The sequence below is a fragment of the Triticum dicoccoides genome, chromosome 2A (assembly GCF_002162155.2).
Source record: "Triticum dicoccoides isolate Atlit2015 ecotype Zavitan chromosome 2A, WEW_v2.0, whole genome shotgun sequence".
NCBI lineage: Eukaryota > Viridiplantae > Streptophyta > Magnoliopsida > Poales > Poaceae > Triticum > Triticum dicoccoides.
The window spans coordinates 142,200,502-142,226,983 of NC_041382.1; positions in this window are offsets into that span (position 1 = coordinate 142,200,502).

Here is a 26,482-nt window from a genome sequence, read left to right on the forward strand (position 1 = left end):
CCAGTGTGTGAACCATACTACCGATACTATGACATATATCAAGTGCCTTATCAGAAGAAAAAGCAAACTACTGTAGCTTACACCCTCAATCAAGGCAAGAACATCTGTTTGGGGTTTAATTAGGATATGATGGATTGGATACTATGTATTTTCTTTTACTTTGGATGGGTTCTCTTGTTGTAGATCAGTTGTGTCACCGTGATGATGCACTTGATTCCCAACTGCCTTGCATGCTGTTGTGCAATGCACATGCCCGATACGATGGGCAACCAAAAGATCTAGACAGAACAGAGTTCTGCTATTTGTCATCCATGGGCTCAAGTTTCACTGGTCACTAACTATTCCATTGTTCATCTTCTGATTTCTAGCAATTCTATCAGCTTCATCGCATAGCCTAGTACAATAGAACAAAAGATGCAGGTAATATGTTGAAAATCATGCTTATATTGCATGCCTCTTGCAAGGTTAGCTTTAGTACATACCTCAAATGGAAAACCTGCAGAAGAATTTCCGGCGAAGTGTGGAGCACGTGCGGACGGCGGAAGGTGTTCCGGCAATGCGTCAGAGGCGAGATTGGATGCTTCTGGGGCTGGTTAGGCAAATTAAAATGTGAAGGAAAGCTTCTTCATGACTATAATACCGGGAACAAAGGTGACTGCATGCATCAGAAGGTCTCATCAGCAACTGAGAAGAGCACGATGGCAGATCTCAGCTTTCTCAAGGCATCATGGGGCTGGATCGCAAAATCTTTACCACCAAAATTAAATGCACAACAACAAAAAAAAGTTCAATGCATTAACAGCTGTAAAAAAATCACAACAACCTATTCAACATTTCAGTTGCTAAATTGTCCCATCCATAAACAGACCTACCTATGCACTTACAGCATAGTTTTTGAAATTTTAGGTCTGCTATAAATCAATACCATCACTAAGGTTAAATAATACATATTAGGAGCTACATGCATTTGAAGGAACACCACTCGTGTCCTCTAGAATTTTCACCGTGTCCCAAGGAAACATTGCTCACCTCATGAGGAAACATTGGTTCAGCAAGAAGGAAAGAGCACAAAGAGCTGACACTGAGCTTAAATTGGTTGAGCAAGAGTGTTTGCACTGCAGCCTTGTTTTCAATCTCTGCGCATACTACCATTCCCCTTCCAAAACTAACCATCCTATCAACAGTACTACCAATGTTGCAATCCTTTTTATCCGAGCCAACTGCAGTTGAACCTTGGGCAGAGTCATGTGTGTGGCCGCCCTAATTGAGCACCAAAGCTGAGTCCAGCATTTGTTGGGTGCTACAGCTGCCTCCTTCTCAGCACCGTAGCGGTTGTGCTTCAGGTACCATCCCTTGTTGCGTCTGGCCATGATGATGTGCCTCTCGCTCTGTCCGTCACATGGCCATTGCCGAACACAGCAGCTCCATTGGGAGGTTCAACACACTGCGAGGATTCTAACAATCGCATGATCCAACCTTCTTGGCTCCATGCCCTTCGCTCATCAAATTCAATAGACATATGCGATGTGAAGACGATGGTGTCCTCTAGTCCAGCCGCTCTTGAGTCCGACTGAGCCATCCTTCTCGAGGCCTTCGACTGGCGTATGTGGATTGTCCGTCATCCCCACTGTCCCTGACATCTACCTCCCAGACCCATTGGTGCCGTTGAGGTGGCGGCACTTGCCCGCGATTGGGGCTTATTCCACATCGTCTTGGGGATGTGGAGCTCCAGAGGTGACTGTTGAGCCTGCCAGGTCGACAACGGCGATCACCTCCAGCGGCACCAGATCAGCGCATCTCGGGATGGTGGCGCCTTGAGGAGAGAGGAGTGGCATGGCACCACGTCGCCTGCAGCCGCTGCTCAGGAGGGGCAGATCGAGCGAATTGAGACGGACGAAAAAATGAGTGGAGGAGAAGGGGGCAAGAGCAGAGGAGGGAAGGGGAGGAGAAGAGGGGTGACCGGAGCGTCGGTGCGCCACCGACGGGGAGGCCGGAGAGGTGGCGGATCGAACCCTAGCTCGTAGCACCGGATCGAGCGTCGCCGGGATCGGTCACCTCCTGGCGGCTGGGATCGGGAGGTGAGGAGAGCCCGTGCTTCTGTGTGCTTGAGAACTGCGGGTTGAATATTGGATACAACAGGGGGGTTTTGGAAAACAGCCTAAACGAAACGTTTTTCTCACTTAATAAAGGACTGCGGGTTCAATAAATAAAAAACAAAAAAACTTTTTCACAAAAAACCCGCGACGGTGAACCCGGAGACTCAATCCGTGCTTTATTATTAGGGAGAGATTTTGATGTTTTTATTAATTCATTTGAATTATTTAAGGCCAATTTAGTGTTTGGTTTTTTTAAAAAACAAGCAACGCCGCACGCAGCCTGGACCGAAACTGGGTTCGGCCCAGGAGCACCCCGACCGGCCTAGCTGGCCATTTTGGCCCAAGGCCAACATCCCAGCGCCCGCGCACCTAGAGCCTTCCGCTCGGTCGATCGTGCCGCGCCCACCCTCGCTCCCCTCCTCTCGTTGCCGCTGCCAGGCGGGCCCAACCCATCAGGCCGTCCCCAACCTCCCGCACCACACGGGATAGACATTGCCGCCGCGCTCCCGCAACCGCCGATCGGCCCCCTCGTGGATGAGGTTTATCCACAGCCCCGTAGCACTCCTAGCCGCGCCTATATAATGGCCCGAACCCCCTCTTCCATCCTCGCCGTCCCGCTTCTCCCCACGCCACCCATAGCCGCCGCTGTCGCCGTTCGCATCTCGCCGGAGCCGTGCCACTCCTTGTCCTTTTTGTCGCCAGTAAGCCACCATGGCCTCCACCTTCTTCGTCAAACATTTTCCCGCGACAACGCGCATCTTGCTGACACCTTTTCCTTGCCTAGGTCCCGCCGGAGACGATGCCCGACCTCGCCGGAGCCCACGGAGCGCCGCCGCCTTTGCCTCGCCGACCCCGATGCCCCTGAGGAGCCCAGGCGCCACCATCCGGATGCCCAAGCCGCGGCGCACCTCCCCATCTTCTTCCCCGACGCCGAGGACCGCCGTAGTCGCTGCACCGCCATCACCCGACGTCGCGCCACCGTCCTCTGCTCGTCGCCGGCCACCACCACCCGCTGTAAGCCGCCGCCCCACTCCCTCCCGTTAGATCAACCACCGACGGCCCAGATTAGATTAGGTTGGTTTTTTTAGTTGAACCAATATGCGGTTAACCGCGGTTTTATTTTTAAAAACTACTGGTCGGTTTTCGTTAGTTGACCGTGCGGTTTTATTTAAACCTAGCATCGGTTTTTATTAGTTAGCCGCCGCCGCTGTTTTTCTTATTTAGCGGTCGTTCGCCGTATAGCCTCCGCAACGGACACTGCTCGGCCAGCCACGAGCCGCCACGTGGCCAGGGACTTGTCTGTGATAATTACTTTCTCTGTTTAGTCCCTGTAATTAGCAGATTAGTCCCTGAACTTAGATTAGCCATAACTTTTTAATCGTAGATCCAAACTCGATGAAACCAACGGCAAATTTTTCGTCATGTTTAGCTCTATCGAGTGGTATCCTGTTTGCAAACTATTGGTAGATTCAAATTTGAATTTATTCAGATTCGAATTCGAACTTCAAATGGCCGTATCTCCCAAACTGAAGCTCCGATTAAGTTGATTCCTTTTTCATTCTGTCACCGTAGCCAAACCCTATCACCTGGACCTTTGTCACAATAATTTTCACACACTAGAATCTAACCTTTAATATTTTTACTAGTATGCATAGTATGCACTATAATTCACATCACTTTTTGAACCATAGGCCTATGAAGTTTTGCACTTAGAATATTTCTGTAGTAGCTTAGTGTGATGTATGTTCATTTGGTTTTTTCCGAGACTTCTTGCTTCGCATGTTCTTCTTGGTTTTCTGAAATGTTTGTTTATCTTCATTTGCAATAGATTGCCCGGAGTGCGAAGCAGAATATTATCAGTCTTTAGAATTCAACCAGCAGTACCAAGGCAAGTTGTATCTTGATCATGTTTCATTACCTATGTTTTTATTATGCACTTAGTTCTTTGCGGTAGGACTGCATGGTAGGAAATTGATGCCGCATGACTATGCTTTTCACCCAGTAGTTCACTGAGGTAGGTCTGAACCATACATTGTCGCCATCGTTTTACATTACGTTGCTTTGCTAAGTAGACGTGGATTGGGGAGTGATCATTGTAAAGTTTGAGTGACAATGTAGTAAATAGGACCTAAGATAATTAATGAACTACCTGGGCGGAAACTTGTTGGAATGGTCGCGAAGTATAGTGGGGCACGCATGGGAAATCCATGGTGGTGCACCACTAGTGGACCGTCCGCTCAGGCTCAAAGACATCAATCGTATTCCCATGTCTAGAAGCTTACGTGTGCAGCCACAAGCCAATATGGGCTCTGGCTTAGTTCAGTAGTTAGTGTGACCCCTTCCGGGATGGGCTAGCAGATGTAGAATGATGTAGGTGTACCGGCCTATCTGTGGGTTAAGGGGGAACATTTTCGAAAGGCTATGTCTTGATCTTCCGATCATGGAGGTGGTCGAGTCTTGTGGGGAAAAGTGCGCAACCTCTACAGACTGTCAACCTAATCGATTAGCTGTGTCCCCTATTACGGACAACTTGAGCATCTAGTAGTGGAAATGCTGGGAGATCTCCTCACCTTTAATTAAACAGTTGTGTTTTAAATGAAACTTGGGAATGGATGGAGTTGGGTTTGCCAACTCATCCTATGCAAATGTGTAGTAGTAGAATAACATCTTTTATAATAGGGAAAACTAGCTTTATGCAAAAAACTAAACTTAGAGCTTTCCACCAGCCAAATTCCATGTACAAAGTAGGTTCATTACACTTACGATGTGACTTGCCAATACATTCAATGTACTGATCTATATGGCTGCAACTTATCACGTTGCAGATATATCCGACGAGGATTAAGGTGCGATAGGTCGATGTACTACACTCAACCTTGCTCGTGGAGTTGGACTCATTTACTACTTTGCTTCCGCAGTATTTGCTTGTTGGCTCTATGCCCTATTTTGTAATAAATGTATTGCTCCTGGACTATCGATGTAATAAAGAGATGTGTGTTATTTCTGTTATTTCATCGAGTACTGTGTGTGCTAGCAAGTCGATCCAGGGACTAGCACGGTAAGCACAGAGACTTTGACTCTTACCGAGTCGGGTCGCTACATATATGCTTTATGAACAAGGGAATGAACTGTATACCATGTCTTTGATCCCAAGGCACTCACGAGCCGGCCTTCGACACTCTCATGAGCACCACACAATTTGCTACACTCTAATTGGTTGAAGCCCCACCTATTTTTGGATTGACACATTGGTCCGATCATTCTCAAATTTGTCGGGTTCAAACTTCCCATGTTCACGGAGGTAATCATGAAACCTCTTCCAAATTGTTGTTCCTTTTTGCTTGGCACCGGGTTTGGGATCTTGTCCAATCTTCATCCAAGCATCGCACATCAACTTGTCCAGATCCTCCGTGTATGCTCCAGTCCTCATGCTTTTCCTCCTCTTTTGTGACCGGCCTTTCTCTACAAGCTATCCTCGAACAACAATGGCTCTCCGCTGATGTTGACACCCTCTCCGCCTTCGGTGTCTTGGCCATCATTGTATTGTCATTGTCTTTGTCGTGGTTGTCTTGGCCATGGTTGTCTTAGCCGTTGGCGTCTTGGCCGTCTTGAGTCTTGTTGTCATCGTACCCTTGGCTGCCCTCATTTATCATCTCCTCCAAGACATCCTTGTAGTACCTCGGATTGGACGACATCAACACGAGAATTTCATCAAACAAGTTGCGAGTATCCAGTAAGGAGACCACCCGTGGGTGCTTCCTTTCAATCCTGGTGGATGATGACCCACAAGTATAGGGGATCTATCGTAGTCCTTTCGATAAGTAGGAGTGTCGAACCCAACGAGGAGAAGAAGGAAATGATAATCAGTTTTTAGTAAGGTATTCTCTGCAAGCACTGAAATTATCGGTAACAGATAGTTTTGTGATAAGGTAATTTGTAACGGGTAACAATTAATAATAGTAAATAAGGTGCAGCAAGATGGCCCAATCCTTTTTGTAGCAAAGGACAAGCCTGGACAAACTCTTATATAAAGGAATGCCCTCCCGATGACACATGGGAATTATCGTCAAGCTAGTTTTCATCATGTTCATATGATTCGCATTCGGTACTTTGATAATTTGATATGTGGGTGGACCGGTGCTTGGGTACTGCCCTTCCTTGGACAAGCATCCCACTTATGATTAACCCCTCTTGCAAGCATCCGCAACTACAAAAGAAGTATTAAGGTAAACCTAACCATAGCATGAAACATATGGATACAAATCAGCCCCTTACGAAGCAACACATAAACTAGGGTTTAAGCTTCTGTCATTCTAGCAACCCATCATCTACTTATTACTTCCCAATGCCTTCCCCTAGGCCCAAACAATGGTGAAGTGTCATGTAGGCGATGTTCACATGACACCACTAGAGGAGAGACAACATACATCTCATCAAAATATCGAACGAATACCAAATTCACATGACTACTTATAGCAAGACTTCTCCCATGTCCTCAGGAACAAACATAACTACTCACAAATCATATATATGTTCATAATCAGAGGGGTCTTAATATGCATAAAGGATCTAAACATATGATATTCCACCAAATAAACCAACTAGCATCAACCACGAGGAGTAATCAACAGTACTAGCAACCCACAGGTACCAATCTGAGGTTTTGAGACAAAGATTGGATGCAAGAGATGAACTAGGGTTTGAGATGAGATGGTGGTGGTGAAGATGTTGATGGAGATTGACACCCTCCCAATGAGAGGATCGATGGTGATGACGATGGTGATGATTTCCCCCTCCCAAAGGGATGTTGCCCCGGTAGAACAGCTCCGTCGGAGCCCTAGATTGGTTCCACCAAGGTTCCGCCTCGTGGCGGTGGAGTTTCATCCCGTGAGCTTTCTTATGATTTTTTCCCGGACGAAAGACTTCATATAGCAGAAGATGGGCACCGGAGGCCTGCTAGGGGGCCCACGAGGCAGGGGGCGCGCCCAGGGGGTAGGGTGCGCCCCCACCCTCGTGGATGGTGGGTGGCCCCTCTCTGGTGCTTCCTTCGCCCAATATTTTCTATATATTCTGAAACTGACTTCCGTCAAGTTTTAGGAGTTTTGGAGTTGTGCAGAATAGGTCTCTAATATTTGCTCCTTTTCCAGCCTAGAATTCCAGCTGCCGACATTCTCCCTCTTCGTGTAAACCTTGTAAAATGAGAGAGAATAGGCATAAGTATTGTGACATAATGTGTACTAACAACCCATAATGCAACAAATATCGATATAAAAGCATGTTGCAAAATGGACGTATCACTCGTTTATGCTACTCATCAATATTAAATGTTGTTAACATCGCAAGAGGTGAAGCATAAGTAGACTAACTATCCAGGCAAGTTAAATGAGGCCGAAACAACAAACAACAATTCCGGAAAACCCTCATATGTCCATTAGCCATTTTAAAGAAAACAACAATTTTAAACATTTTAAATGTTGTTATCATGATGCAGATGACATATTCAAGTTTCATGCAATTTTAAGAAAATGTTAACACAAGCATGTTATGAAGCATTTGCTCACCATGGTGGAACGAAAGGGGTGCCATGGCAACGACAACGGAAATGGTGCCACGGCAGCATTTCGATGGTCCGACAACTCATCGAGATGTCGGTGCAAAAGAAAGTGTGATGTGAGCTAGTCATGCAAGGATGGTGGGGTGCTCCCGGTTACCGGGTTCCCACGGGTCGACGGCATGGCAAACAAGGAGGAATGTGCAATGACAACTCGAACACGATTCAAACATGAGCAACTCATACATCACAATCATTCGTTCACGAACGTCGTCTCGGCGGTTATAACTCCCAAGGATGAATTCGGGGTGGCACATCGTTACAAAGGTCATACACAGATCCAGAAGAGGAACTTGGTGCTTCGTTCAACACTCGTTTGAGCATCCATGTGGTCTTGCCGGTGGTGTACTTGGTGAATCCAGAGGCATTGGTAGTGGTACTTGGCGAATTCCATGCTCGGTGGTTGTTGGACTTGGCGTCAACAGAAACGGGGCGCGATGCAGGGGCGACGACCGCGGAACTTGGCACATGGAGGAGGCTGGTTCCGAGTGGGACTGGCCTATCCTGGCGGGCTGCTCGTCGGCAAGGTTCAGGTGAGGTTGTCGGCCGATGGAGGTGCAACAGAGGATGTCGTGGGGCCCTCAAGCGGAGGCGGGGCTTCTCCTGCTGGCTTCTGGCGATGAGTGGCGCGGGAACGAGGACGAGGCAGGAGGTCGTGCGAAGTGATCGGGGCCGTGACTCCGATGGCCGGTCGGTGAGGCCGCGGCCTTGGCGCAGAGGAGACGCGCAATTGCACTTGCGGGGAAGCGGTGGCGCAAGAGCTCGCACGGGAGGACGGAGAAGGAGCGGAGGGCCAGGACGGCACGGGGCTGTAGGATCCGGTGAAGGGCGGCGGCATCTTGAGCTCCTGGTGGCCGAGAGGCAGTGCACTGGCAGGAGGCGAAGGCGATGGGGTTTGGAAGAGGACGAGCGAGGGGAGCTCCTCTCCCTGGCGACCCAAAAATACCTTGTTGCACTTTTTATTTGCATCTTTTATTTTGTGTTTCATAGAGATCTATTTATCCAATCTATCACAATTTTATCCTTTTTATGCTATCCAGAAATTCTATATCATTTCCAATCAGCAATATGTCATCCACACATAATATCAGAAATGCTACAGAGCTCCCACTCACTTTCTTGTAAATGCAGGCTTCACCGTAAGTCTGTATAAAACCATATGCTTTGATCACCTCATCAAAGCGTATATTCTAACTCTGAGATGCTTGCACCAGTCCACAGATGGATCGCTGGAGCTTGCACACTTCGTTAGCACCTTTAGGATTAACAAAACCTTCTGGTTGCATCATATACAACTCTTCTTTAAGAAATCCATTAAGGTATGCAATTTTAACGTCCATTTGCCAGATTTCATAAATATAAAATGCGGCAATTGCTAACATGATTCTGACCGACTTAAGCATCACTACTGGTGAGAAAGTCTCATCGTAGTCAACCCCTTCAACTTGTCAAAAACCTTTTGCGACAAGTCGAGCTTTGTAGATAGTGACTATTACCATCAGTGTCTGTCTTCTTCTTGAAGACCCATTTATTCTCAGTGGCTTGCCGATCATCGGGCAAGCCATCAAAGTCCATACTTTGTTTTGATACATGATCCTATCTCAGATTTCATGTCCTCAAACCATTAATCGGAATCTGGGATTGATGTCGCTTGAAGCTATGTCGGTATTTCCCCAAAGAGGAAGGGATGATGCAGCACAATGGTGGTAGGTATTTCCCTTACATATGAAACCAAGGTTATCAAACTAGTAGGAGAACCAAGCAACACAACGTAAACAGCCCCTGCACACAGATAACAAATCCTCGCAACCCGACGTGTTAAAGGGGTTGTCAATCCCTTTCGGGTAACGGTGCCAGAAATGGCATGTGGACGGGAGAAAGTTGTAAATATTGATAGACCGAATGCCAAATAAAATAAATTTCAGCAAGGTATTTTGGGGTTTTTGGTTTAATAGATCCGAAAATAAAAGGCAAATAAAATAGATCGCGAAGGCAAACAATATGAGAAAGAAGACCCGGGGGCCGTAGGTTTCACTAGTGGCTTCTCTCGAGAAAAATAGAAAACGGTGGGAATTTTTTTTACTGTTGGGCAATTGATAGAACCTCAAATAATTATGACGATATCCAGGCAATGATCATTACATAGGCATCACGTCCAAGGTTAGTAGGACGACTCCTGCATGCATCTACTACTATTACTCCACACATCGACCGCTATCCAGCATGCATCTAGTGTATTAAGTTCATGGAAAACGGAGTAATGCAATAAGAACAATGACATGATGTAGACAAGATCCATTTATCTATGACGGTAGATATAGATCCCATCTTTTTATCCTTAGTAACAATGATACATACGTGTCAGTTCCCTTTCTGTCACTGGAATCAAGCACCGTAAGATCGAACCCACTACCGGGCAAACCTCTTCCCATTGCAAGATAAATTGATCAAATTGGCCAAACAAAACCCAAATATTGGAGAAGACATACGAGGCTATAAGAGATCATGCATAAAATAGATCAAAGAAACTCAAATACTTTCATGGATATAAAAAGATAGATCTGATCATAAACTCAAAGTTCATCGATCCCAACAAACACACCGCAAAAGAGTTACATATGTTGGGGAATGTAGTAATTTCAAAAATTTCCTACGGACATGCAAGATCATGGTGATGCATAGCAACGAAAGGCAAGATTATCATCCACGTACCCTCGTAGACCGTAAGTGGAAGCGTTAGCACAATGCGTTTGATGTAGTCGTACATCTTCATGATCTGACCGATCCAAGTACCAAACGCACGACACCTCCGAGTTCAGCACACGTTCAGCTCGATGACATCCCACGAACTCCGATCCAGCAGAATTTCGAGGGAGACTTCCATCAGCACGACGGCGTGATGATGGTGATGATGATGCTATCGACGTAGGGCTTCGCCTAAGCACCGCTACGATATGACTGAGGTGGATTATGGTGGAGGGGGCACCGCACACGGCTAAAAGATCAATGATCAATTGTTGTTTCCTAGGGTGCCCCCTTCCCCCGTATATGAAGGAGCAAGGGGAGGGGGCCGGCGGCCTCATAGGATGCGCCCCAAGGGGGGAATCCTACTCCTACTAGGAGTAGGTTCCCCCTTTCCTAGTCCAACTAGGAGGGGAAGGAAAGAGGAGTAGGGGAGAAGGAAAGAGGGGGCCGGCCCCCAAAGCCCTAAACCAATTCGGTTTGGGCCTAGGGGGGCGCACACCACACTTCCTTGTTGCCCTCTCTTTCCTCTAAGGCCCATGAAGGCCCATTGACCTCTCCGGCGAATTCCTGTAACTCTCCGGTACTCCGAAAAATACCCGAATCACTCGGAACCTTTACGATGTCTGAATATAGTCGTCCAATATATCGATCTTTACATATCAACCATTTCGAGACTCCTCGTCATGTCCCCGATCTCATCCGGGACTCCGAACTACCTTCGGTACATCAAAACACATAAACTCATAATACAAATTGTCACCGAACGTTTAGCGTGCAGACCCTACGGGTTCGAGAACTATGTAGACATGACCGAGACACGTCTCCAGTCAATAACCAATAGCGGAACCTGGATGCTCATATTGGCTCCTATGTATTGTATGAAGATCTTTATCGGTCAAAGCGCATAACAACATACGTTGTTCCCTTTGTCATCGGTATGTTACTTGCCCGAGATTCGATCATCGGTATCTCAATACCTAGTTCAATCTCCTTACCGGCAAGTCTCTTTACTCGTTCCGTAATACATCATCCCGCAACTAACTCATTAGTTACAATGCTTGCAAGGCTTATAGTGATGTGTATTACCGAGTGGGCCCAAAGATACCTCCCCAACAATCGGAGTGACAAATCCTAATCTCAAAATACGCCAACTCAACAAGTACCTTCGGAGACACCTGTAGAGCACCTTTATAATCACCTAGTTACGTTGTGACGTTTGGTAGCACACAAAGTGTTCCTCCGGTAAACGGGAGTTGCATAATCTCATAGTCATAGGAACATGTATAAGTCATGAAGAAAGCAATAGCAACATACTAAACGATCGAGTGCTAAGCTAACGGAATGGGTCAAGTCAATCACATCATTCTCCTAATGATGTGATCCCGTTAATCAAATGACAACTCATGTCTATGGTTAGGAAACTTAACCATCTTTGATTAACGAGCTAGTCAAGTAGAGGCATACTAGTGACACTATGTTTGTCTATGTATTCACACATGTATTATGTTTCCGGTTTAATACAATTCTAGCATGAATAATAAACATTAATCATGATATAAGGAAATAAATAATAACTTTATTATTGCCTCTAGGGCATATTTCCTTCAACATCATCATATGGATCTCCAAGAGACCATTGTATTGAGAATCAAGAGAGAGAGAGAGAGAGAGAGAGAGAGAGAGAGAGATGAAGCCATCTAGCTACTAACTACGGTCTACAAAGAACTACTCTCGCATCATCAGAGAGGCACCAATGGAAGAGGTGAACCCCTCCGTGATGGTGTCTAGATTGGATCTGGTGGTTCTGGATTCTGCGGAGACTGGATAAATATTTCGTCGACTCCCCTAGGGTTCTGAAAATATTGGGGTATTTATAGAGCAAAGAGGCAGTCTGAGGGACACACGAGGTGGGCACAACCCACCAGGGCGCGCCTGGGCCTCATGGCGCTCCCTGGTCAGTTGTCCCCTCCTCAGGACTCACCCCAGGTGCAACCAGGGTCCAACATCTTCCTTCTGGTCCATAAAAAATCTCCGTAAAGTTTTGTGGCGTTTGGACTCCGTTTGATATTGGTTTTCTGCGATGTAAAATTCATGGAAAAAACAACCATTGGCACTTGGCACTATGTCAATAGGTTAGTGCCAAAAAATGACTATGAAATGATAATAAAACAGCATTGAAAAATCAAAAATTATAGATACGTAGGAGACTTATCAACATCCCAAGCTTAACTCCTACTCGTCCTCGAGTAGGTATGTGATAAAAGCAGAATTTTTTATGTGGACTGATGTTCACCATATCATATCATATTATTTTCTTTATAGCATGGACATTTGGACTTTTATGTGATTCAAAGCAATAGTCTAGTTTTGACATAATAATTTAGATACTCAAGCATATCAACAAGCAACCATGTCTTTCAAAATATCAATGCTAAAATAAGTTATCCCTAGCCCATCATGCTCAAACATTGATCCATTCATGAAACACACTCGAATATTAACTACACCCAATACTTAAGTACGATCATATTGCCTCCTAGTTGGTGCTTTTATAAGAGAAGACGGAGACTCAAAATGTTGGATTTCGGGTTTCGGCAAACCCTTGAGGTTCGAACTCTGGGGTGCGCACGAAGATCTGTCCCTAGCTCACTCTCGCAACGATCTCAAGGCCTAGCTCGCTGAACTCAAGGAACAAGAGACACGAGAGTTTATACTGGTTCGGGCCACCGTTGTGGTGTAATACCCTATTCTAGTGTGGTGTGGTGGGTTGCCTTGTGGGCTGAGGATGAATCAGTACAATAGACGAACGGCCTCCTGAGGAGAGGTGTTCTTGAGCTTGATGAGCTGGTGTGTTTGAGGGTGGTTAGAATGTGCTCCCCTGCTATGGTGGTGGCTAGTCCTATTTATAGAGGCCCTGGTCCTCTTCCCAAATGTTAGGCGGGAAGGGATCCCACAATAGCCAGTTTTGAAGGGAGACAACTAGTACAAGTTATCCTGACAAAAGGTGGTCTTCGCCTACCAAAGGCTCTGGTGGTGACGCCGCCGTGCGCTTCGTGGCGACCTCCGTCCTGCCGTCCTGTTGGTCTTGGTCTTGTTGCACCGATATGGAAACCTTTTACCGACGCCTTAGGACTCCTCGCCTGCGCCTGCTTCTTTAGCACCAAAGAGGAAACTGGCACTCTGCGCCCGTTGGCGCCCGCCTGGCTTCGGTCGTCATGGCTCACGTCGCGCGAACCTTGCGAGGTGCCCCTTGCATAGATATCTCCGCTCCTTGGTACCCAGCCTAGAAAGGCCGCCCTCGAGGAGGTCTTGGTGTTGTCCGCCTCATGAGGCTTGGCCCCTCGCGAGGGTCTTGAGTGGTTGCTGATGAAGATGGGCCGTACCAGGCCGTTGGTGGAGCCACGCCCTGGGCCGCAGGAAGGCAAGTCTGGGTACCCCCGTTCTCGTGGCCTTGGGAGAGGAGGCCGCCGGAAGCGACCCACTGTCCATCACCTTCGGATCCAGCGAATTCCCAGAAGATAAGGATTGCTGGGGGCGGGTGTGGGCCCGACTGCAGCGCATGATTCGACATATTAAAACAACAAAGTAAAGAATTTGGATATATGTGTATATAAGTGATTTTGAGTACTTACGATTCGGCCAGGGGCTTCTCCCTGGGGCACCACTCAGAGCCGCTACAAGTGTCCAATGCAGAGTTATCCGCGAGGGAGACCCTCCCCTTCCCTGACGCCTCTGCCTCCAAATCCGTGGAGGCCGTCCTTTTCTTCCTTTCCCCCTCAGGGGGAGAGTTGCTTTCTTCCTCCTCCTCCTCGTCCTCGGTGGCGGGGGAGGAGTGAGTTTCGTCATCTTCGGACGTCACGTCTGAAGTGCCTTGACGGCAAAGGCCGCCTCTTCCCGCCTGACCCCTCTTCGTGGCCTTCTTCCCCGGCGCCTGGTAGGGCGCCGAAACTAGCATCTTCGTTAGAAGTGGGATAGCTGGGTTTTCGGGCAACGGAGCCAGACACTGGATCCGCTCCACCTTCTTTATCCAGCTCTAAAAAGACAAATGGAGAAACTTAGACATCTTCCTCGAATGCATAGGAAGAGATACACCTTGAAGTATGAAGAACTTACCGGACTGGCTAGATGGGTCAGGTCGTACCCGCGGTCCTCGGAGGTCTGCAGCCACGTCTGATTGGCCTTGAAAAGCACCTTCCAGATATCTTCGTGCATGGAGCCAAAGAACTATCGCAAGGTATGGTGCTTAGCCGGATCGAACTCCCACATATGGCAAGTTCAGCTTTGGCAGGGAAGGATCCGGCGAAAAATCATCACCTGCATGACATTGACGAGCTTGATGTTCTTGTCCATCATGCTCTTGACGCGCGCCCGCAACGTCGATATCTCGTCTGACGACGACCAGTCTAGGCCCTTTTTTAGCCAGGAGGTAAGCCGCATTGGGGGCCCGGACTTGAATTCAGGAGCCGCCGCCCAGGTGGTGTCGCGGGGCTCAATGACATAGAACCATTGCTTCTGCCACCCCTTGATGGTTTCCACAAAGGTGCTAGTGGGCCACGTGACATTGGATAGTTTGCTCACCATTGCACCTCCGCACTCCGCATGTTGACCATCCACAACTTTCGGCTTCACATTGAAGATCTTTAGCCACAATCCGAAGTGGGGTGGGATGCGGAGGAAGGCCTCACACACAACAGTGAATGCCGAGATGTCGAGGAAAGATTTCGGGGCTAGATCATGGAAATCTAGCCCGTAGTAGAACATGAGTCCACGGATGAAGGGGTGGAGGGAATATCCTAACCCGCAGATGAAGTGGGGGATGAATACCACCCTCTGGTTGGGCTCCGGGGTGGGGACGATCTGCCCCTTGGTCGGAAGCCGGTGGGCAATTCCTTGGGCCAAGTACCTCGCTTCCTGGAGCTCCGTGATGTTCCCCTCCGTGATGGAGGAGGCCATCCACTTGCCCTGCATTCCGAATCCGGACATGGTCGGAGTGCTTTTTGGAGGCGGAAAGAATGGAAGCATGGGCGCTGGAGCTCGAGAACAGATGGGCAGAGAGGAAGAAGGCATGGGTGAAAGAATGGATCTTTATCCTCTTATAAAGGCAGTGAATGTCAAGCGCCTCCCCACTCTCCTTAAAACTCGCCTATTCCCCAAGGGTCGTGCGGACGACGCGGTTGGATTGCCCACGCCCGTATTGATGAGAATCCCGCAATAAGGGGACACGATCTCTGCTTCGATAAGACGTGCCAATGAAAACTGCATCTCGAAACATGGAGTGGCAGGCTAAAAAATGGTTTGAAATAATGACCGGGCGGGGACGTGGCGTCTCGCTACAAAAGTTGTCAGTAGATGGGACCCCTGAAATATTATACTCTCTACGGTTGCGTGTGGTATTTGTTTTGCAGAACCGGACACGTTTTCTATGTTCGAGGACTACTTTGGAGTATTCGGAGGAGGAACCCGCCTTGGAATGCCAAAGACAATTTGTGAGTCGGACACATCGTCATTGAAGCCTGGTTCAGGGGCTACTGAGGGAGTCCTGGATTAAGGGGTCCTCTGGTGTCCGGGCTATGTGACGTGGGCCGGACTGATGGGCCGTGAAGATACAAGATATAAGACTTCCTCCCGTGTCCGGATGGGACTCTCCTTTGCGTGGTAGGCAAGCTTGGTGTTCGGATATGAAGATTCCTTCCTCTGTAAACCGACTTTGTACAACCCTAGGCACCTCCGGTGTCTATATAAACTGGAGGGTTTAGTCCGTAGAGGTAATAACAATCATACAGGCTAGACATCTAGGGTTTAGCCATTATGATCTCGTGGTAGATCAACTCTTGCAATCCTCATATTCATAAAGATCAATCAAGCAGGAAGTAGGGTATTACCTCAATCAAGAGGGCCCGAACCTGGGTAACATCGTGTCCCCCGTCTCCTGTTACCATCGACCTTAGACGCACAGTTCGGGACCCCCTACATGAGATCCGCCGGTTTTGACACCGACATCGGGCAACTGCCGCCCTCCCTGGCATGAAGCAAAGAATCGAGCAAAGAAGTAGAGAAAAGAAAGGGTTCAACCGAGCAATCGAGAAACGCCAGAACTTCAAATTTCATTATAAAGGGGCAAACCAAATGCAGAAAGCAGATGAACAGCCGCGTCCGGCACCTAGTCTAGTCTTCTCACCAGCGCGGAGCTAAGTGCTGCCACTAGGACGTAGGAGGGAGCCCCCGAGGCCCGAGGGCGGCACTATGGAGACTCTGGGCATGTACAACCCCACTCATTATTACGTGAGAGTGTCACGAGCAAACACCTTCACAAGCACTGGGCCTTGCTTCATGGGTAGAACTTCCGAAGGTACTGGATGTTCCAGGCGTTCTAAATGGGGATCCTGTCCTGCGTCTCCAGGCGCGCGATGCCAAGTCTGGAAACACGGGTAATCCTAAACGGGACCTCCCACATGGGTGAGAGCTTATGCAGCCCTTCCCTGGAGACTACCCACCTCAGGATGAGATCGCCCACTTCGAGCGTCCTGGAGCGGACGCTGTGGTAGTGGTACCGTCGCAGCGCCTACTGGTATCTCACTGCCTGGAGCAAGGCTTGACAGCGGCGCTCCTCCCCCAGCACGAGGTCCATCCCTTGCATGGCATCCTGACGTGCCTCATAAAACGCCAGGACCTGCGCAGAGCGATGCTTGACCTCATGAGGGAGAACTACTTCAGCTCCGTAGACGAGGAAGAATGGGGTCTCCCCTGTTGTCTTGGTGGCAGTGGTGCGGATGTACCACAGCACAGACTGGAGCTCATCGTGCTAGCCCCTACCGCAGGCGTCGAGCCTCTTCTTGAAGGTCCTGGTCCTGAGGCCTCTCAGGACCTCTGTGTTGGCACGCTTGGCTTGGCCATTGCTCCTGGGGTGTGCCACTAAGGCGTAGCATATCTGCGTTCCAAGGTTAGCACAATATGTCTTGAAGAGATTGCTAGTGAACTGCGAGCCGTTGTCGGTGATGATGCGGTTAGGGACCCCAAACCGGCTCATGAGGCCCTTGATGAACTTAACTGCCAACCCAATTGGGATGGTGTGGACGGCTTCCACCTCTGCCCACTTGGTGAACTTGTCGACGGTGACATAGAGGTAGCGGTAGCCCCCGGGTGCTCAAGGGAATGGACCCAGGATATCCAGACCCCAAACCGTGAACGGCCACGTGAGTGGGATAGTCTGGAGGCCCTAGGCCGGCTGGTGGATTTGCTTTGCATGGAACTGGCAGGCCTCGCAAGACCTTACCAGCTCGGTTGCGTCGTTGAGTGTCGTGGGCCAGTAGAACCCGTTGCAGAACGCCTTGCCAACCAGGGTGCACGACGACGAGTGATGCCCGCAGTCCTCGTCGTGTATGTCAGCTAGCAGCTCGCTTCCCTGCTTCCTAGAGATGCATCGCAAGGAAACATCATTTGGTTGTTTTCTGTACAGCTCACGGTCCTGGATGCAATACGTCGTAGCCTGCCGGGCCACATGCTCCGCGTCCTCCTCTTTCTCCGGCAGCATCCCCCGCAGCAGGTGTGTCTTGAATTCTTCAGTCCAGCACCCTTCCTCAGCCTCAAGCGCGAGGAGCAGGCGTGCTCCTGAGGTCGTTCCACAGGCGGGAGATCTTGAGGTCGGTGGTGGGGGGAGCTCCTCCTAAGGCGGCGTAGGCTCCGCGGCCAGAGGGGCCGCTGGAGGCTTAAAGAGCCACTCCTCAAAGACGCCAGGCTCCTGGGGCTGTCGCCTTGGCGCCCTCTTGGCGATATCATCAGCTTCCTTGTTTGTACCGCGGGGCACATGCTGCAGTTCTAGGCCCAAGAATTGCTTCTCCATTTTGCGTACCTCCGCGAGGTATGCTTCCATGTGCTCGTACACCTTGTTGGAGAAGTTAACGACAAGATGAGAGTCGCCCTTGATGGTGAGGCACTTCACTCCCAAGGCCGCCGCAGCCTTGAGGCTGGCGATCAAACCCTCGTATTTCATGATGTTGTTGGAGACCATCTCGCCCTGCTGGAAGCAGAGCTACACGTAGTATAGCTTGTCCTGAGTGGGCTAGATGAGCACGGCGCTAGCCCCGCGCCCTGGCGTGTGAAAGCACCATCGAAGTACATGACCCAGCCATCTGGCGCTTCACTTCCTAGCGAGAGGGATCGGTTCTTGCCTGCTTCGGGCTCCGGAGTGTCGGTCCATTCTGCCATGAAGTCGGCGAGGGCAGCCCCCTTGATGACCCTGGTTGTGCTGAACTCCAGCTAAAACGTCTGCAGCTCGATGTTCCACTCGGCAACTCTTCCTGCTGCGTTGGGGCTCCGGAGCACCCTCTCCAGTGGATAGGCTGAGACGACCTTAATCGGGTGGCCTTGGAAATAATGACGCAGCTTGTGTGAGGCCACTAGGAGCGCGAGCAGGAGCTTCTGCGGCATGGGGTATCATGCCCTTGCATCCCGTAGCACCGTGATGACGAAGTAGACCGGGTGCTTGACGAGGGCGGGAGCATTGATGGAACTCGAAGTCTCTGAAGGTTGGTACGCCTCCTGAGATGGAGGGACCTCGGGAGTTTGGTCACCCATCGAGGCCTCCACTGGCCTGGGACCGCCGTCTTGTAGGGCCTGATCATCCGTTGGCATCGTCACAGCTCTAATGGCGCCGTCCTGGCGCCACGCCGCCCCTACTGAAGGTGTGGCATTGCACGACGAGCTCTTGACCTGGAGCTCCTCCCGGGCAGCCACCAGCACCGCGCTGGCCGAGTGAGGCATGACGGCTAGATAGAGCACCAGAGGCTTGAGGTGGCGAGGTGCTACCATCACCGATGTGCTGGTCAGGTACCTTTTGAGGTCTTGAAACGCCTGGTCGGCCTCCGGGGTCCACTCGAACGGGCCCTTCCTCTTCATCAGCTTGAAGAACGGTAGGGAGCGCTCCCCCAGCTTGGAGATGAAGCGCCCCAATGAGGTCACGCACCCTGCAATCTTTTGCATTTCCTTGAGGGTTTGTGGCGGCTCATGTCTTCTATCACCTTGACCTTCTCCGGATTCGCCTTGATCCCCTTGTGTGACACGAGGAAACCTAGCAGCTTGCCCGAAGGGATGCCGAACATGCACTTCTCTGGATTGAGCCGCAGGTCCACCTGGTGTAGGCTGGCGAAAATCTCCTCCGAGTCTTGAATGAGGGTCTTCGCCTCCCGAGATTTTACCACGATGTCGTCGACGTAGGCCTCAGTGTTCCTCCCGAGCTGCTGCTCCAGGGCGATGTGCATCAGCCGCTGGAGGGTTGCCCCAGCGTTGTGCAGTCTGAACGGCATGCAGGTGTAGCAGTATACCCCACACGGGGTCAAGAAGGTCGTCTTCCCAACTTCCTCCACCGCCATCTTGAACTGGTGATAACCCGAGAAAGAATCTAAAAAACACAGCAGGTCACACTCGGCGATGGAGTCGACGATCTAGTCGATGCGCGGAAGTGGGAACGGGTCTTGAGGCTAGGCTTTATTGAGTTTGATGAAGTCGACACACATATGTTCCTTCCCACCTTTCGTGGGCACAACGACGGGGTTCGCCAGCCACTCTGGGTACCGGACCTCGCGGATGACTCCAACATCTTGTAGCTTGCGGGTTTCCTGGATGATGAAGGACCGCTTCTTCGTGGACTGTCATCGCGCCTTCTGCTTCACAGGGCGCACATTGGGGCACACCCTTAAGTGATGCTCGATTACCCCCCTTGGGACCCCCACTAGTTGCTTGGGCTCCTAGGCGAATACCTCGTTGTTCGCATGCAGGAACCTCACGCAGTGCCTCTTCTTGGTCAGGATCGAGGTTGGCGCCTATGGTATAAGTGGCTCCCGAGGCCCCGTCCTCCTCGACTGGCACTTGCTTGGTTTCAGCCCGATCTTGAGAGAACAATTGCTTCTTTTTGCCGGCGCAGCCCCCTTAGCCCCGAGGGCAGCCCCGTCGGCTGGGCGCGTTCACTACAAAAAAAGACACATCCGTGACATTTTGGGCCGAACGAATTTTTTTTCTGTCATACATATGGCACTTCTATGACGATAATTGTGACAAAACCCGGTATCATCATAGATGTGGTGGGCTCCTACTTCTATGACAAAAAATCATGACAGAAAATGGGCTTTTCGTCCTGGGCGGGCCGGAGACGCAGCTGCATGACATTCTTTGGGCCGTCCATGACGGAAAAAACCGTGGTTGAAGCTAGGGGGAGGAAAATTTCGGGGAGTTCCCGGTTACGGTGGGAGGTCGGGGGCCGAGTGATGCGCGCTTCTCTCCTACACATACGCGTGTGTGTGCGAGGCGTTGGCCCTAACTGAACCCGAGCGAGGCATTGGGCTCTAACTGAACCCGAGCGATTGCACTGCAGGCTATGCGTTACTAAACCCGAGCGATCGATCGATGGCTGTTAACTGAACCCGATCGAGCGATTCCTTCGCTACTGCTGCTAACTGAAGCTGATCGATGCTGCCTCTGGATGAACGGTGAGCGTTGCCGGGGGGGTTGGATGAACAGTTCCCGGTGGGGGTGGATGAACAGGACCCCGTGGTGTTGCCTCTGGATGAACAGGACCCCGATCGATCGACCTGGTTGGGGCTGGATGAACAGGACCTCGTGGAGGGCTGGATGAACAGGACCACCCCGTGGAGGGCAGGATGAACAGTAGACGATGGAGGGCAGGATGAACAGTAGCCCGTGGAGGGGTGGTTGAACAGGAGCCTGTGGAGAGGGTTGGTTGAACAATAGTTGGTGGAGTAGCGCGCGGTGGAGGCTGGATGAACAGGAGCCCGTGGATGAACAGTCACAGGTGGAGGCTGGAGGAGGTCGACGGTGGATGAACAGTAGCTCGTGGAGGCTGGAGGGGGTCGACGGTGGAGATGAACAGTATGCCGTGGAGTCCCGTTTTGCGATACGCCACACCCCTCCCGATGAACAGGACCCCTGTTTCGACCGTAGCGCTCCAACACAAGTCCGTTTCCTCCGTTTTGCAGTACGCCACACCCCTCCCAATGAACAGGACCCCCATTTCGACCGTAGGAGGTCGGTTTCCTTCGTTTTGCGGTATGCCAGACCCCTCCCAATCAACAGGATCCCATTTCGAACGTGGTCGGTCGAACACAAGGCCGTTTCCTCCGTTCTGCGGTACGCCATGCCTCGTTTCCATCGCCAGTTCCGTCCAAGCCCTCCTGATGAACACGACGCATTCTGTTGCCTCCCCATGAACATGACGCATTCTGTTGCCTCCCCTTGAACACGACGACGACATTGTTTCTCTGTTCTGACCCAGCCATGTACACGAGCCCTGGCCGTACGTATGCGCGAGTAGGCGTTCGAGACCCCACCCGTATGTACACATACGTGGTCGTATTTTCTTTCTTGCACCCTGGCCGTTGTACGCACGTGCACATGCTACGTGCGCGCCTCTACTAACACGTGCGCGCCTCTACATCCACCAGTATATATGTACGTACACGTTCGCAACCAGAATGACAACGCTACGTATGCTTCGACCAGGTGGGTCCCGACTGTCAGGCACTTCCTTGCGTGCGAAGATGTAGCTGGTGGGTCCCAGCAGTCAGGGGCAAATGTTTTTTCGTGAAATATGGTGGCCCGTCTGGTGGGTCCCCACTATCAGGTGGAGGAATAATTATTTTGCACGTAATAAGGAGGCACTTCCTTGCTGTGGTCGTGGACCCAGCTATCAGCCTCTGCACGTACAGTCCACGTCCGATGGAAGCTGTTCCTTGACCATGTTGACCACGCCGCACCGAGAGCACCAGGGTGGTGGAAGACGGCGAGGCCTAGGAAGGGGATGACGCGGAGCCGGGGAAGACGCTGCAGTGGATGCCCACGCGTAGAGGAGTATGAGGGTTCACTGGTTTGCTGCGGTGTGAGGCTGCCATCGCCGCAGAATAACAGGGGGTGTGGGTGAATAGAGGGATGGCCTGGCCAGCAGTGGGAGTAGTAGGGGGCGGTGAGGCCTCCACCGCATCGCAACCGGCCATGGAGGTAGGAGGACGAGGCACGACCGGCGCTGGTTTGGGCGGCTGGAGCAAGAAGACCAAAGGTTGAAGAAGCACTACGGCCGTTGCATGGACATCGTACAGTCACTGGAGCTAGAATCGTGCATATTGACTAAGTTGACAAAGCCCTCCGTCCCCGTCAACTTAGTAGGCCCACAAGTCAGCCTCCCACCATGGTGGGTCCCAGCTAGCAGGGGGTATTCATTGTTTTGTGCGTAATAAGGAGGCACTTCCGGTGGGTCCGAGCTGACAGCAGGGGGAATGTTTTTTTTCACGAAATACGGTGGCCCGCCGGGTAGGTCCCAGCAGTCAGGGGAAAACATTTTTTTGTGATATACTGGTGGGCGTCTGGTGGGTCCCTACTGTCAGGTGTAGGAATAATTATTTTCCGCATAATAAGGAGGCACTTCCTTGCGGCTGCCGTGGACCCAGCTGTCAGCCTCTCCACGTACAGTATTCTTCCGATGGAATTCGGTCGTTGACCATGTTGACCATGCCGCGCCGACAACACCACGGCGGTGGACGACGGCGAGGCCTAGGAAGGGGACGACGTGGAGCCGGGGAAGACGCGGCAGTGGATGCCCACGCGGAGAGGAGTACGAGCGTTCACTGGTTCGGCTGCACCACCGTCGCCGCAGAATAACAGGGGGTGTGGGTGAGTGGAGTGGAGGGATGGCCTGGCCAGTGGTGGGAGTAGTATGGGGGCGGTGAGGCCTCCGCGGCAGCACAGCCAGCCATGGGAGGCAGGAGCAGGCGGCACGACCGGTGCTGCTTTGGGCGGCTGGAGCAAGAAGACCAGAGGTTGAAGAAGCACTACGGCCGTTGGATGGACATCGTATGGTCAGTCGAGCTAGAATCATGCATATTGACTAAGTTGACAAAGCCCTTCGTCCCTGTCAACTTAGTAGGCCCACTATACTGGGTCCGAGCTAGCAGGGGGAGTATTCATTTTTTTGTGCGTAATAAGGAGGCACTTCCTTGCGTGCGAAGATATAGCTGGTGGATCCGAGCTGTCAGCGGCGGTAATGTTTTTTTAGCGAAATACAGAGGCCGTTTCGGTGGGTCCCAGATGTCAGGTGGAGGAAATCATTATTTTGCGCGTAATAAGGAGGCATTTCCTTGCGTGCGGCCGTGGACCCAGCTATCAGCCTCTCCATGTACAGTCCACTTCAGATACATGTCGGTCGTTGACCACGCTGACCATGCCACGCCGAGAGCACCCGGGCGGTGGACGACGGTGAGGCCTAGGAAGAGAAAGACACGGAGGTAGGGAAGACTCGGCTGTTGTTTTTGTTTCCCACGCTGAGGGGAGTACGACTGTACGAGGGTTTACTGGTTCATCTGCCGTCGTCGGAGAATGACAGCTGGTGTGGGTGAGTAGAGGGATGGCTAGGCCAGCGATGGGAGTACGATGGGGCGGTGAGGCCTGCGCGGCAGCACAGCCGGCCGCGGGGAGGAGGGAGCAGGCAGTCCCGCCGGCGCTTGTTTGAGCGGCTGGAGCAGGAAGAGCAGAGATTGAAGAAGCACGACAGTCATTGGATGGACATCCAATAGTATACAGGCCATCTGTGGAAAGCCTCAAATCTATGGAAAACAACATACAACCCATCTGCCATTATTTCAAATAATTTACAGCCCATTTGCTAATTCTTACGGGTTTTTTTGGAGCCCATATTCTTTATGTTAGCATTACAGCCCATATTGTGGCCACGGTTAAAAAATTATACGAAATTTTTCATATGTCGGTGCGGTCTGAACTGTTTTTAATCCTGAAATTTCGAGTCACATTCTGACTGATTTTAGAAACAAATGTATATCAATATAAAATCCAATAAATTTTCCACGCATAAAAATCAATGCAATTTAAAATCTCGAAATGAAAAAAAGATATTTGAAAATAATTGCCGGTTTGATGTGTTTTAAAAACGTACAGCCCATTTCTCATTACTGATAGGCCATTTTCTCGGCCAGCCGAATGAAGCTCTCCTCGTCTTGAAAGATTTCTAGCCCAACAGGCCTGATAAAAGCGACTTACTTGACAAATCACAAAAGAACTGGGCTAGCCATTTTCAGAAAGAAAAAAAAGCTACTGGGCTGTTCTGTGGTAAACATAAAAGAAAAGGCTGTCTAGACAGGCCAGAGTGTCCCGCATAGCCCAGTTGACACCCTGCTTCCGTCTCAAAAACAAATTAGATAAATGCCACTCCAATTATGGTGATTCATAAAAATGCCACTGCAATTTCCAAACTTTGAAAAATGGCACTGCAATTTTTGCAAAGTTTGAAAAATGCCACTGCAGTTTGCAAACTTTAAAAAACGCACTCTAGACTTTGAAAAATGCCACTAGAAATGGCATGAAATGGCATTTTTTCAAAGTTTGGAAATTGCAGTGGCATTTCTCAGATACACCAGATTTGGAGTGGCATTTATCAAATTAACCCAAAACAAAAATAACTGGGCAAGCTGCTGGGTCCCTGGTGTCAGCCGCTCATTGTGCAATTCTCTCGTTTATTGACTACGTTGACAATGGCATGGGACCCAGATGTCAGAAATCCACTAGGAGGAGCCATTTTTATTGGCTTGAAATAAGGAGGCACTTGCTTGCGTACTGCCATGACCTTGGCGGGTCCCTGCTGTCATCCTCTCCATGTACAGTACCAGTTAGTCGTGCTTCAAAACTAATCGGCACGCCATTAAAAAAATAAAGGTCGGTAACTAATCTGGCACCTCGGGCCAACGCGGCCAGATCGCATTTTGCACGAGAAATTACACACCATGTTTCGTTGACATGTGGTCCCGTTCCAACATATCAGTGAGACGACATCGAGTAGTAGGAGTATTTCCGAACGGACGTGTAGGCCGGGGCGCCTCTTTGTGAACCGTGGCAAACTCGCAACCGTCCACCGACTCTTCGCCTTTCCCTCTCGATTTGGAACTGTTGTCGCACGCTCTTCCTCTCCCTCCTCCATTTTCCTTCAGCCCTTCACCCTTTCTTCTGCCATTGTTCGATCATCTTATCCATGGAGGGAACAGGCCAGAAACGACCCCGTTATTCTTGCCCCGATCTGAAAGATGACGTGGTGGAGGAACTCATTGATCGGTGCGACGTCATCACCTCGGCTAGCATGGCAGGTTTGTTCAAGGCCATTCTCGACTCAACTAATAACATCATTACAAAGAACCCAAGAGTCAAGGAGCGGTTTGATCTCCCCTATCTTCTTCGCCGTGACCCTGATGACTGGCGCCGGCACGACGGAGGCCTCGCCCTATGCCAGTTGATGCCGCTTGATAATGATACGTATGATGTTAAGATGCCATCGCTTGAGGGCAAGGCTTGGGCGGGTGCAAATGGAGATTGGGTTGTTTACATTGGGGCCAACTACGAGTGGGAACTTGTGAATGTGTACACTCGTTACCAGGTTCCACTTCCAAAAATCTCAGCACACTGCCCAGAGGTTGAGCACACCGGTAATGTACGCACGTTCAAATACGATCATGGTGACTATCTTCTATGGAAGATAGCAATTTGTCGAGTTCCCAACCGCTCTTGGAATTACAACAACTATCAAGTTGTTGCTATATTCGACAAGCTTGTTGGCGTCCTTCATGGTTCGACTCGATGGATATTGCTCAAAAATCAGTTTCTGTACACGGATGAGTACTGTGATGCAATTCAATACGAGGGCCTTGTGTTTGCTGCCACCACTCGTGGCACTGTTTTTGCATGGCATCCTAGTAGTTCCGGTACGTTTGTCTTCCACCGTAATTATAATTGTTTCATCCACATGCATGCGGGTTAGCAAGTTTCCCTTTACTAATTAAGCTTCTTCTTGTGTTTCCAAGGTCCTATGAACATCCCACCACCTATACTTCAAAAATTTTATAACCAAGGGGGAGATGCCGATGTTGATGATCACGAGCAGCGCCCATATACTCTGTGGCGCCTGGCAACTAATTCCGATGGATCACCTCTTCTTGTGTGTATACAGCCCACTGATGATGTTACTGCT